Raw genomic sequence first — 14,542 nt, forward strand, 5'->3', positions numbered from 1 at the left:
TTCTGTAGTTGTTCCACATGTAGATGTTTTCTTGATGTATTTGTGAGGAGGAAGGTGATCTCCATGTCTTACTCCTCCGCCATTTGCCCCTCGTCCCCATAATACTTTATTTCTCCACAAATATGCGGTCTCTTTCATTCTCTTATACTCTTACATATCAATAATGTATCCTATTATTAAAATTCCTAATATTTTAATGATTTAAGTTCAGTCAATTTACTTACATTAATTTTTCATTAGATTTTCAGAACAAGTTTCTCTCATTTTGTGAAATGGCATCCTTCCTTTTTAGGGACAGTGCAATTCATGACATTTTCTACTTTTCCTAGATTCGAAAAGAACAATGTCACTTTGGGGACTATTCTGGCAGTCCAGTGGTTAAGACTCCACGCTTCCACCGAAGGGGGCATGGGTTCGATCACTGGTCAGGAAACTAAGATCCTGCACGGCCAAAAGAAAAAAAGGAAAAAAAAAGAAGAAGAACAATGTCACTTTTGACTTTGTGGTAGCTTCCTTACCTAGATAAACTCATGTTATTATTTCTTCGTTACTTTCCCTATTTTTCATTTCTGCTACTTTAATCAATTTTAGTTATGATTACATATTTACCTTATAACAGAATTTAAAATATATTTTAAATTTAAAAATATATAAATGCATCAAGTATCTGATATAGAAGTAGATAGATGGATTATTTCAATAGTAAAAAAGGCAGAATTTACATATGTTTTTGATTAATGGAGTTGTATATTGGCTGGTATTTTTCTCTCAAGAAAAATACAAGTGTTACTGGAAACTAGATTTTTTTGAAGATGATGATTAATGACCAGTACTACTTCTACTGACCCAGAATTATAGAAGTATCAGCTCAATAGATTTAGGTGAAGCCACCAACCATATAGGTGATATTGAAATAGTTGACCCTGACTACAAATAACAGTTTGAAATGAAGCCAGGCAGAATTTTGGCTTTAATGCATTATCACAAACAGAGTTAATCATGCATCTTTTGCTTACCTGGACATGAAACATTTTGATAACAATAATTAGCTCAGTTTTAGTCTTTAACTTTCACAGGTTTTTGAGTCTTCAATCTTATAATTATATAAGACCTTAATCACGAATTTCTTTTCAGCAAAAATTTGACAGATCATATAAGTTTTAGGCAGTGTATTGTCTTAACTTCGAAAATGTTTTGTATGCTTCATAATTGAATTGTAATTGTCTGTAAATTAAAGGAAATTATTACAAATTTTTTGCTAATAAAATAGGAAATTACCAAGCCTTGCCAGAGTGCCTTGCTGGTTTAGCAGATAATACAATATTAATCAGATAGCAAGTTCAAACCTATCCCAAAATTGATGAAAGTCCTGTATTTTTTAAACATAGTTTTCAAATTAATTCACATAAAATTTCAGGCCAAGTTTTTCCATAAACTGTATGCGTCAATATTTTTAGAAGGGCTCCAAATCTACATATACACAAATGTAATTTTATAAACTTATAATTGGATTACATTTCTGATGTCTTAATATTTATATTGCAAAAGATTTCTTAATTATTGGAAAACAAAATAGTTTATACCTGATTAATTCAGTATTACAGCTTCTGATAATTCCAAACATGCTTTCATAGTAGAGTGTTTTTATCTTTTGGTTATTTATATTATTTGGCAAAACTAGTCCCCTACAAAATACTGATCTCTTACAAATAATTCATGAAAAAGAAAATCAAAATATAGGCAATACTGTGCTTTATCAATATGTACAAGGCAGTTATATCCAACATGTATTATAGCCACTGAAATAAAATAATTAAAGTGAATAGTTATTTTGCATTTTATATGTCTTGTTTCAGAGTGTTTTTCAAGAATATTTCTGATATTACATCTTGTCTGCTAAATATTGACTGTCACTCATTTTTCAGGAAAGAATTTAATTGAGTAAAATGTGTCTTGTAAGTAATTCAATAAAATCACTTCTATGTACAGTTATGCACAAATAATGAAAATACTACATTTTAAAATCTGATTTTTAAACCAACATCTTAATAAGGAAAATTCCAGTAAAAGAAACTATCACTGAGGATATTTGTTCTCATTGCCAATATTTACTTCTTTTACCATGTTCTAGAACAATATGCCTGTGTGGCAGAGATTGACTAGAGGTTTAGCAATCTCCCGTTTCTCTTTCTAAGCATAGAGGAAGGTTAAATTCCAGAGTCTCTCTTGCAGTTAGGTTGGAGACATGTAACTGGCTCTGGTTAATAAAATAGAGGGAAATTGTTACAGCCTGGCCATGAAAGATATTATCTTTCATGATCTCACTCACTGTCTGGAAGTGAAGTGCTCCAAGATATCAGAATCACATGATGGTGGGAACTTGGACTCTAGGATCCTCTTCTTGGATGGAGCTGCCCATAAGAGTAGCTCAGCCAGGAACATCAGTATTAGACTTGTGCAAGTGACAAACATTTGTTGAATTAAGCAACCAGATTTTAGTTTGCTATAGCAACTAGCAAGTGCTACCCTGAGTCTTACAACTGACAACAATGCAATATTTTCTGAGGAGTTCTTAGAAAAGTAAAAGTTCCCAAATTAGGACCTAAAATGAATATGTCTTTCATTATAATTTTTTTTATTCTTAACATTTAGATAGTACTCAAAAATAAGTTCAAGGCACATTTAGGAATAAGAAAATATATGTGCATAAGGAAGATATATGCTAAGTTTTAGAATAAGATTTAGAATTATTTTGGTATGTTTTTATAATAAGAACATTGTATATACAAGAGATGGAGGAAACATAAATTCAGCTGTTTTAAAAAAATTAGTACACTTAAAAATCTCCTAAAAAAATATTTGTAAATCAGCTTATCGTTTAGTTACATATTTCCAGAGCATAACAAGTGCCGTAGAGTATACTGTGTGGTGTCTGTTAACACACGAGAGGTAAGTAGAATTTAGCACATTTCAAAGAGAAAGCAAAACGTTAGACAAATCAATAATCAAAATTAACCCCAATAGACTATGTCAGATAAACATCCACCAAGATTTAATAGAAAATGACCTAGAAATATTTGCAGGCAAGGTTATCTGTAAATCTACTGAGAATGTTCATGATGGTCATCTTTTCCAAAGGCATAGAATTTACTGTAAGCAAGTATTTATATTCAGTATAGTTATTACACAGATTCTCTTTTCTTAGGCTATTATATCTTAGATACTGAATTAAGGCTATTAGATTGAAATATCAGTTTAGAAACCATTCCAAAGTCTCAAAGAAGAAAATGAAATACATTATAACATGCAAGACAAAATTTTCATCCTTTATTTACTTTTTAAATGTCTTAGTGCATATAAAATCCCACAAAATTGCTTATAGTTACCATATATTAGAAGGAAAATTTGAGTTAAAAGTTTCAAGGTTTGTTCCACAGCCATAATTGATTTCTTCCTTCAAACTTTCCTGATTTGCTTGTAGGAAGTACATTCATGATCCTATGTCCATCTATTTTCAGGTCTTAGATCTACTGGAAAGGTGTTGGTAAGAGATATGTAGATTTCTTGGAGGAGGAATTGCTCTTTCCTGTAAACATTTAATAGCTTATCATTTAACTATATGTTGGATGAAAATGTAGGAAATTATGTAAGGAAAGGAATTATAATATTAAATAATAACAGAGATGATATTTCTGTGGCTGCTGAGACTTCTGTGCTGTGTGTTGTGTTGTGCTGCTGTGCTAGATGTTTCTGATAGGCTCATTCAATCTTTACAACAACACTAGTGTGTTGGTATTTTATTGGAACTGGTAAAGTAAGACAAATTTGAAAAAAATAACAGAATATCTAAAGATAAATTAACAAATATATAAACAAATGTTCTCTACAGGGATTTAGAACTAAGGTGCTCTGGGAATGTAGGCTTTGCTGGGACTTGAGAGCAGACTGAGTCAGAAAGTGAATAGGGAAAAAGCAGATACTCAGTTGGTGAATCTGAAAAGTCAGATTCAGGAATCAGGAATGCATAATAAGAGAATAAGAGTTAGGACTCCAGAGAAGTTTATCTGGGAAGCACAACATTAGGAAATGAGATTAAAATTGATGTGGAAAAATGGGTGAATATTGTCAAGGGGCTTGAAAAATCAAAATGGAGCAAAAGCAATAAAATAGAATTTGGTAGTTTGCCAAAGTCTTTGGTGACTGAGATGCTGTCTACATATTTTTACAGAGTATGGTCAGCTTCCAGTTCAAAAGGTGAATGAGTGTAACTTTGCAGGCAGAGCATGTTCTTGTCACCTGGTCGGAATGAGTAATTCAAGGAAAAATTAGAAAGACACCTTTTGCCATCTTCTAATTTGCAAATGGGGGTTGAGTAAAGGATTTCCAAATTCATCCATCCATCCATCCGTTCATCCATCTATTATTTGGTCAGTTAGGAAATAATTTTGAGCACCTGCATTATCCAGGCATTCTTCCAGGTGCTAAGGGAATGACATCTGGAAAGAGCCCCAATCCTATCAGTTCATATTATGATGAGAGAAGAGATAGACAATACACAAGTAAACACAGAAATGGGAAACCCAATGATTATTTCAGATGAGTGAGAAAAAAATAACAGGTGATAGACTAGAGAATGCTTAGAGGTACTTCTTTAGCTGTGGAGTCCTCTTCCTCTCTGAGAAGGCAACATTTGAGGTAAGACCTGCATGTTGAAAAAGAGCCAATTAGTAGCATGAAGATCTGGAGATGAGCATTCTAAGCGGAAGGGAGAAGCAAGGGCACAAATGTTTTGAGAAGGGAACAATTATGGCATGAATATCAGAAAGAAGATTGAAGCAGTTATAAGGAGGGAGTAAAGAGAGAAGTCTGGAGAGGTAGACAGTGGTAAGAAGATGTAAGGTTCACCAGACCATATAAGGTATAGGATCACATTCTAATTGTAAGGGAAAGGATCTAAGAGAGTTTAAGAAGGGTTTCTACAGGAACTGTGATCAATAAGCTTGGGAAACTTCACATGCTGTAGAGTTATATTTCAAATTATCATATTATAGGTTCTAAAAGTTAGTTAAGAAACTACTTAACTCAGGAGCTTTCAAATTGAGAACCCATTTTTTTCTAATGAAGTCTAGACTTTCCAGTTGAGAATGGTACAATTTGTTATTACTTATCTGCATTATGTATTCTCTCCATCTCAAAGCATATTGTTTGATCCAATCAGGTTGAACCCTTAATGTCTCTTCCCCCATAGCAGACATTCCCATTCATTGCTATAACCCTTTGCTCAATGCTAAAAGACCTTTTTCTCTCCTAACTTCATATCAAAATCATATCTATCCTCTATGGCCTATATAAAAATCAATTCATTAATTTTCTCCTTTGATGAAGACAGTATGCTATGGTAAGAATATCATGAGTGTTTCAGTTAAAACTTCAGTGCTCTAATTTGTGCTCTATCATCTACTGTGAATTATGATTGTAAGAAGTTACCCTAACCGTTAGATCCCAACATTCTAACAGTAAAACTTGGTATGAAATAATTATTTTCTTGAAGTATCCTGACACAGGTAAAAGCACTTAGAAAAGTGTCACACATTTTAGACATGCATAGTCATATTTGGGTAATTTACTAGAAATCTGCATATTAGTAATCAAAATAGCTAACACTGGTGATTATTTACTGAATTAAACTGCTTTATTTGCATTATTTCATTTAATCCTAATGACAATCCTTTGAGTTAAGTTTATTAAACCAATTTTACAGAAGAGGAAACTAATGCTTATAGAGCGTAAACCACTTGCACAAATAAACAGGAATTTACAGTGATGGAACCAGAATCCAGGCCCAGTTCTGTCCAAAGCCCATGCTCTTAACTTCTTATTTCAGGGAGGAGAAATTGGAACCTTAGAAAGAGTAAAAAATTTAACTGAGGACATATGTCTAACATGTGTCAGAGCACATCTTAGATACCAGCTCTCTAGGCTCACAGTTATATAATACTAAACATTGGTATTTATTCATTTAATTTATGTATGAATAGCCCTGAGAAGTAGAATAATTCTACTCTGCATGTAATACAAAAATACATGTTATATTAAATACTATTTATGGGAGTAAAGTGTTTTTATTTAATAAAAAAATATAAGTAAAAGATTTTGAAATAAAGTAATTTTTGTTTAGAGGAGTGGTTTTAATATACAGATATTAAAGAGGAGTTCTTTAAACAGGGAAAAATCAATGAAACATTGATATACCAATTATATATAACTTTTATGAGAAATACTCATTGTTGTCTATTTAGGGATAATTTACTCAAAATAAAATAATAGATAAAACATCTTTCATAATTCTTAGGAAGTTTTGGGGAAAAAAATGTTCCAGAAAAAAAACTTTCTGATTGTTCATATATTTATTTTTTTTAAATAGGAATAATTTGGTGCAATGATTTTCAAACTATTTTGAAAGCACAATTTTATCACGGGAATATTTTTTGAAGGTGTACCTCAATAAATGTATACTTAGTCATATATAATATGTATATGCTATTGTATTAATATATCATGATTATAATAAAACACAAAGGTGATTGTTTTAAAGTATGAGATTAAAGTAAAAACAAAAGGAAATTCTAATATTTTCTTTCCATACCATATTGGATGATCTTGTGTAGGAAACCAGAGCATACACCTTCCTTCAGAGAGCACTGGTTTGTATATACAGGTAAGAAATAAGAAGCAAAGATGTAGTCAGGTTTTAGCCTAATGATGCAGATGCCAATGTATTAAGTTTTGAGAAATATAAATTTTGAATTATTGTGCATCAATGGTAAATGAAGAAATCAGATATAAGCATGAAAGTATGTAGTAGGACTGGTAGATGAGATAATATTTAGAAAGCAGGAAGTAGTTAATGATTGTGTACAATGTAGGAAAAGTACTCATGGCAGAAGAACTTGATCTCTGTTACACATTTGTGTCTTGAACAGTTGAGAGTTTTACAAATATTTTTGAATGGGTTTGCATATGAGTCAGATAAGGGGAAATGGTAGTGCACTAATAAAAGAATTATGTCAGTGGAGATAAAAATGTCTAAAAATGCCATTCCTCAGTTCACCTGAAACAGAATTGCTAGGAATTACTTTTGTCATGTTTGAGGTAACTGTAAACAAATTCATGTAACAAACAGTAGTTTGAATGGGAATTTCTATTTCTGTACCTGAAATGCCATTGTGTTTATCCAGCTATAACTAAATTGTATCAAGAGAGTGACATTTCTGAAAAACAAAACAGACTTAGGAGTTTCCTGGGGCTGTGGGGAGGAAGGAGGTAAAACAACTGCCGTGTAATCTATTTATCTTTATTGGAGAGATGATTTAAGGGAAAGAAAGAAGGCAGATGACCCAGTCTAATCTCCTTGGAGGTCTTAAGAAATAAACTATTGATATTTAGTAGGAAGAGTCCTTATCAGTGGGATGCTCTTAGAAGGATGTCTTTGGCTAAGATTGCTTGTGGTAAACAAACCCAGGATATGTGAGGTCTAATTTCATGGAAAATATTAAATAAGATCACCTATCTAGATATAAACTAAAAATTCTTCATAACCTTAATGCTTCCTGCTCTGTGGAGTAACTGACATGTCTTATATGGAAACCTCATCTGGTATTCTGAGTTAGAAATTACATGTCTAATGAATGACATAATGGCCTGGGGAACCGTCATTGATGTCCAAATGTCTCCCTGCTCTACTTGTACTTGCTACTAGCTTGTATCATTGAACTATTAGTAAATATGTAAGTCCGATCTGACAAATATGATTCTTTGGTTAGCTCAGAGGAGAGAAGAAGAAAGAAAATAGAATAAAATGTAAGAAGTTGAAAGTAGAATAACTAGAGAAAGAAAGAAACGTGAAGTTGCTAGAACAGCTGACTTAATCTGGAAGAAAATAAAAACATAACCAACTCTATCTTATTGCAAACATAAAAATTAAAATTCTAGATGCTATGTAGAGTTGGCAGTAAAAGAAATCTTTCAACATGTTCTTTAATAGTGCCTCTTCTCTTCTCTTTTCATTTTTTAGATATTTAATGTAGCAACTCACTTCCAGGTGTCAAATCCTATTGTTTTTGGAACAAATTACTGCAAACTTAGTGGCTTCACAAGAAAAATTTGTAATCTTACAGTTCCAGATGTTGGAATTCTGAAATAGGTGACACTAGGCTAAAATCAAGGTGTCAGCAGGCTTGTATGTCATCTAGAGGTTCCAGGAGAAAATGTTTCCTTCCCTTTTCCACATTCTAGAGGCCTCTTACATTCCTTGATTTGTAGCCTCTTCTTCCATTTTAAAGCCAACAATATCCTATCTTCAAATGTCTCTCTGATTCTGACAGTCTGCCTCATTCTTCCACATTTTTTTTAATTACAGAAGGAATTTTATTTATTTATAAATTATTTATACAATTTTTAAAGGTTGTACTCCATTTACAGTTATTACAAAATATTGGCTATATACCTTATGTTGTACAATATGCCCTTGTAACCTATCTTACACCAAATAATTTGTACCTCCCACTCCCCCACCCCTATCTTGCCCCTCCCCCCAACACTGGTAACCACTAGTTTGTTCTCTATATCTGTGAGTCTCCTTCTTTTTTATTATATTCACTAGTATGTTGTATTTTTTATTTATTTATTTTTAATTTTTTTGTAGTACGCAGCACTCTCAGTGCTGTGGCCTCTCCCGTTGCAGAGCACAGGCTCCGGACACGCAGGCTCAGTGACCATGGCTCACGGGCCCAGCCGCTCCGCGGCATGTGGGATCTTCCCGGACCGGTGAACGAACCTGTGTCCCCTGCATCGGCAGCCGGACTCTCAACCACTGCACCACCAGGGAAGCCCAGTATGTTGTATTTTTTAGATTACACATATAAGTGATACCACATAGTATTTGTCTTTCTCTGTCTGACTTATTTCACTTAGCATAATGCCCTCCAAGTCCATACATATTCCTGAAAATGGAAAACTTTCATTCTTTTTTTATGGCTGAGTAGTATTCCATTGTGTGTGTGTGTGTGTGTGTGTGTGTGTGTGTGTGTGTATATATATATATATATATATATATATATATATATATACCACCTCTTCTTTATCCATTCATCTGTTGATGGACACTTTTAGGTTACTTCCATATCTTGGCAATTATAAATATGCTTCTGTGAATATTGGGGTGCATATATATTTTTGAATTAGTTGATGGTGAACTTTTCATGTGCCTCTTGGCCATCTGCATATCCTCTTTGGAAAAATTTCTATTCAGTTCTTCTGCCTATTTTTAATCGAGTTTTTTTTTGATATTGAGTTGTATGAGCTGTTATATATGTTGGATATTAATCTCTTATTGGTCATATCATTTGCAAATATTTTCTCCCATTCAGCAGGTTGTTTTTTCCCTTTGTAGATGATTTCCTTTACTGTGCAAGAGCTTTCCAGTTTAATTAGATCCTATTCGCTTATTTTTGCTTCTATTTCCTGTGCTTTAGGAGACAGATCCAAAAATATATTGCTGTGCTTTATATCAAAGATTGTTCTGCCTATGTTTTCCTCTAGGAGTTTTATAGTATCTGGTCTTATATTTAGGTCTTTAGTTCATTTTAAGTTTATTTTTGTATATGGTGTTAGAGTCCACTTTTGAGGACCCTTCTGATTACAATAGGTCCACCTGGATAATACAAGATAATGTCCCTATTTTAAGGTCAGATGACAAGCAACCTCAATTCCATCTGCAACCTGAATTCTCCCCTGCTCCATTGCTATGTTAACATAATATATTCACAGGTTTCAGGGATTAGGAAGTAGGGCTTTTTGGAGGAGAGCATCATTTTGCCTACCAGAGATACCATAACAAAATGGTTTATATTAAAACAAAATATATACATACATATATATTAACTTCTATATTCAATTGAATTCTTACAATATACATACATATATATTAACTTCTATATTCAAATGAGTTCTTACAATGGGTAGGTGGTATTTCTTTTCACCTATATTTTGTTCATACCCATGGGAGGATTATATGACTCACTCCTAGTGCCCACTCACTCAGGCATGGCCATGTGCATTACTTAGGCCAATGAAATGTAAATGCAAGGATGTGTGTTATGTGTTAACAGAAATTTTAAGTATCATAGTATGTTCCAACATGTTTCCTTTTTCTCTATATAATGATTTCTGAAATATTGCAGAAAATGGCTATTTCACCAGCCTGGGTCTAGGAGTGACACTGTAACAAACCTGTGAGGGATGTGGAGCTTGAGTTAATAAACAATCTTCTTAACTATTAGCTCTTCAGAGTATGCAAAACTTGATGAGAAAAAATTGGGAAAAAAAATCACTAAATAATATATTAATCCTAAAACTTAAAATTGAATTAGTTCAGAGATAATTTCACCCTCAAAAGATGAGGAGAATGTTTTAAAAGAAAATTTATTTTTTGTGAATTTATATTAATGCATGAATCTGCTTGTGTATGAAGAATGAAGATATTATTAAAAAAGGAAATAAGGGATCTAAAACATAGAATTACAGAAACGAATGCAAACAGATATTTTCTAGAATCTGGTAGCAATGTCTAAGAAAAATTCTTAGTAAAAGGAAAATACAAGAAAAATACTTAAATGTGATACAGATGATTTACCAGAAACCAATTGGAAATATCTCAAAAGTGATGGGATGCTGAAACTATTGTAGATAAACTTTAGATCAAGACAATAATGTCTAGCATCACCCACTAGTACTTTTTGGGAGATTTTAGATAATATAATAAGACAACAACATGAAATAGTAGGAAAAAAGAACCAACTTTCTTTATTTGCTTACTATGATTACATACATAAATAAGAGTGCTCATTTAATTACCAGCTCAGTACACCAGATCAATATTACCAGATCAATATAACTTACTAATTAATGCTAAATTTTAATAGTAAAATATCAAAATCAATAATTTAAACTTAAAATTTAATAGTTTTTACAATAAAAATTATCTATTTAGAAATGGAAATGACAAGATAAAATATAAAATAAAAATGAGTGATTTAATAACAGATTTTTGGGTCTATATGAAGTAAACTATAAAAATATTAAAGAACTAAAAAGGAACTAAAGACACATCATTTGTGTTTTTTTGGTACGCGGGCCTCTCACTGTTGTGGCCTCTCCCATTTCGGAGCACAAACTCTGGACGCGCAGCTCAGCGGCCATGGCTCACGGGCCCAGCCGCTCCGCGGCATGTGGGATCTTCCTGGACCGGGGCACGAACCCGTGTCCCCTGCATCGGCAGGCGGACTCTTAACCACTGTGCCACCAGGGAAGCCCCATCATTTGTGTTTTGAAGGCAAAATTTAATTTCATAAAGTGTGACCATTTCTAAAATATACATGTAATTTAAATACGATCTGTTCAGCATTTTAATATTTCCATAAGAATATCTAACTACCCACTAGCTAATAATGAGATAAAATTATTTTACATTTGTATGGAACAATGAATAACTCAAATTTAGAAAAAAAATAATAATTTAAAATATATTTTAAGCAAAAGGATATGATGTTACCACAAGAAAATACAATAATCAGAAGAAAGGATCAAGAAAATCAATCCATGGAAATATGGACATTCCTTATGGAGAACTAAGTGCTCTCATATATTATTGGAGGGAATGTGAGATGCTTTTTAGAATATGATCTGACATTATTAGTGTTTTTCTTTTAAAACATAAACCTCCTGACTCAGCAATGCAATTTTAGGATTTTCTCCTAAAGGAAAATAATTAACAGAAAATGAATATTTATTACATCACGTCTTTTTGTTTGTTTTATTTTTTGGAGTGGCCTAAAACTAGATGCAACCTCAATGAACATCAATTAATAACAGTGGCTAAATTACAGAATAACTGTATTATAGAGCACCATGGAACTATCAACTATGAGTTCAATCTATTGTGAATATACATTCTGGTTCTCTCAGGACAGTCTCTGTTTAGAACTGTTGTCCAAATGTGTTTTAATAGCATAGCCTTTCTAAGTTTGGATGATGAATTACAGTCATACTATTTGTTGATACTAAGAATTTTCCAAAATAAACTTCAGGATATATATATATATATATATATATATATATATATATATATAAGCAAATGTAAACAAAACATAAAAATTTTATGTAAATATTTATATGAGTATACACAAAAGGGTGGAAAGATACTCACCAGGTTGTCAACTTCTGTTATCAGGATTTGGACTGAGTAGCATATTTGACTTTTGAAATTAAAAAAAAAACTATAAAGAATATTTTAAAAGGCAAAAAGATAAATATTGAATAGCTAATTTGATCCCCAATTTATGAGATCTTCAAAAGCCTCATAATTTTTCATTTTATTTTAATATTCAATTTTGTAGAAAAGTATTCATTTATAATGTAATTATATTATAGAGATACCAGCTAATTTAAAAATAATGATAGAATTCTCAACAACTCATTTCAGAAGTTAACCCACATGCCCATATAAAGATACTTGTTTCAGTCTATCTGTTCATCAGACCCATGACTTGATACCTGGTGCCATGCCCTTTTGAGAGTTCTATTAAAGGAGTTGAACCACACATTTATTAAGCACCTACCATGAGCCCGGCACTTTGTTACGTGCTCTAAAAGTGTTTGCTATTCCCCTTTTAGAAAAAAAAAAGAAGTAAGGTTCCATTATGCTTAACTTTTTCATTATTAGGAAAATAAAGAGTCAGCATTTAAACTAAGGTCTTCCTGACTCCTGATTCTTTCCTTCTTTCCCACAGTGCTTCTCATGCATTTATAATTCTGTTATTTTTCATACTATAACATTAATATATCCTTCTTTATGTACACTGAAACCTTTATACTGCAGGAATTCTTTCTTTTTTTTTTTTTTTTTTCAGTACGCGTGCCTCCCACTGCTGTGGCCTCTCCCGTTGCGGAGCACAGGCTCCAGACGTGCAGGCTCAGCGGCCATGACCCATGGGCCCAGCGGCTCCGCGGCACGCGGGATCCTCCCGGACCGGGGCACGAACCCGTGTCCCCTGCATCGGCAGGCGGACTCTCAACCACTGCGCCACCAGGGAAGCCCAGGAATTCTTCCTTTTTGAGTGGCAGCTCCCAAGTGCAAAATTAACCTGTGTTTAGAATTATGTCACCTTTATCAATATTGTGAAATGCATATGAGAGAATAAATAGCAGCAAGCTGTATTATCTTTGATTTAAAGAAACACAACTTAATGTTAGAAAAGATAAATGACTTGTCCAGTTGTACAGCCCAAATCATGCAAAGTGAAAAACAGAATTGTGAAGAAGTTAAGGGCTCTTTGGCTTCTTAGTCTAAAATACTGTTTATGAGATACCAATGATTCTTTGATTTTAGAACATAGTGATATAAATTTTATTGCTTGCCAGGACTGGTAATGGTTATGAGACCTTAGTATTTCTGACTTGCTGAAAATCAGATTCAAATAAGGCTCATTCACTTAGTCTTCAAATTCATTTGACACGTCTTTTAAAGTAGACACACTGCTTGAATAATACAATAATACTGAATGTAAGAGAGAGAAGTTTTAATTGTGTATTATCTGCATATAAAATTGTCTAACAGAACCCTTATAAAATTGGCTATTTCATCTGTAGCCATTAGATAGTCTTAAAATATTTTGTTCATCTTTCAACAGATATTTACTGAGTGCCTGCTTTGTGGAAGGTACTAGTCTAAGCACTAAGGATAAAATAATGAAAAAAACAAAAATCTTGTTTACATGAAACTTACTGGGGGAGATAAATACTAAAAAAATTGTATGTATATATTAAATGTCAGGCAGTAGTAAGGGCTCTGAAGAAAAATAAAGCAGATCAGAAGATAGAGATGGATGGAGAGATGCTATGTTATACAAAAAGATCAAGAAGGACCCCTTAATAATATGATAATATACCTGAGACCTTAGGAAAGTGCAGGATGTCTGGAGGAGGAAGGATATGTGCAGAGTTAATGGGAAGTATAAAAGATCTAAAGTAGAGCCTGCATAGAATGATTACTGATAAGTTCAGTGTAGTTCAAATGAGTGACTAAGTGGGAAAATTGTAAGAAATGAAATCAAAGTAGTAGCAGGAGAAAAGTTGATGTGGGGCCATTAAACTATGGTAAAGACCTTAGATTTTATTCTGGATGAGGCTTTGAGGGTTTATAAAAAGAGGAGGAATATAACCTGAGAAGTTTTAAAAAAATCACTTTAGTACCATATGCAGAACAGATTTGAAGGGCAAGGATTGAAGCAAAAAGATCAGTTGTGAAGGCATTAGAAAGTTCATGTAGAAAACAATGAAGGCATACTCTCTAAATTAACCTACAAATTCAGCAAAATCCCTATCAAAATTGCAGCCTGATTTTCTGCAGAAAATGACATACTGTTACTAAAATTCATGTGGAAACACAAGAGAGGCAGAATAGCCAAAATAATCTTAATAAGAA

This window comes from Globicephala melas, chromosome 17 (genome assembly GCF_963455315.2).
Source record: "Globicephala melas chromosome 17, mGloMel1.2, whole genome shotgun sequence".
NCBI classification, from domain to species: Eukaryota; Metazoa; Chordata; class Mammalia; order Artiodactyla; family Delphinidae; genus Globicephala; species Globicephala melas.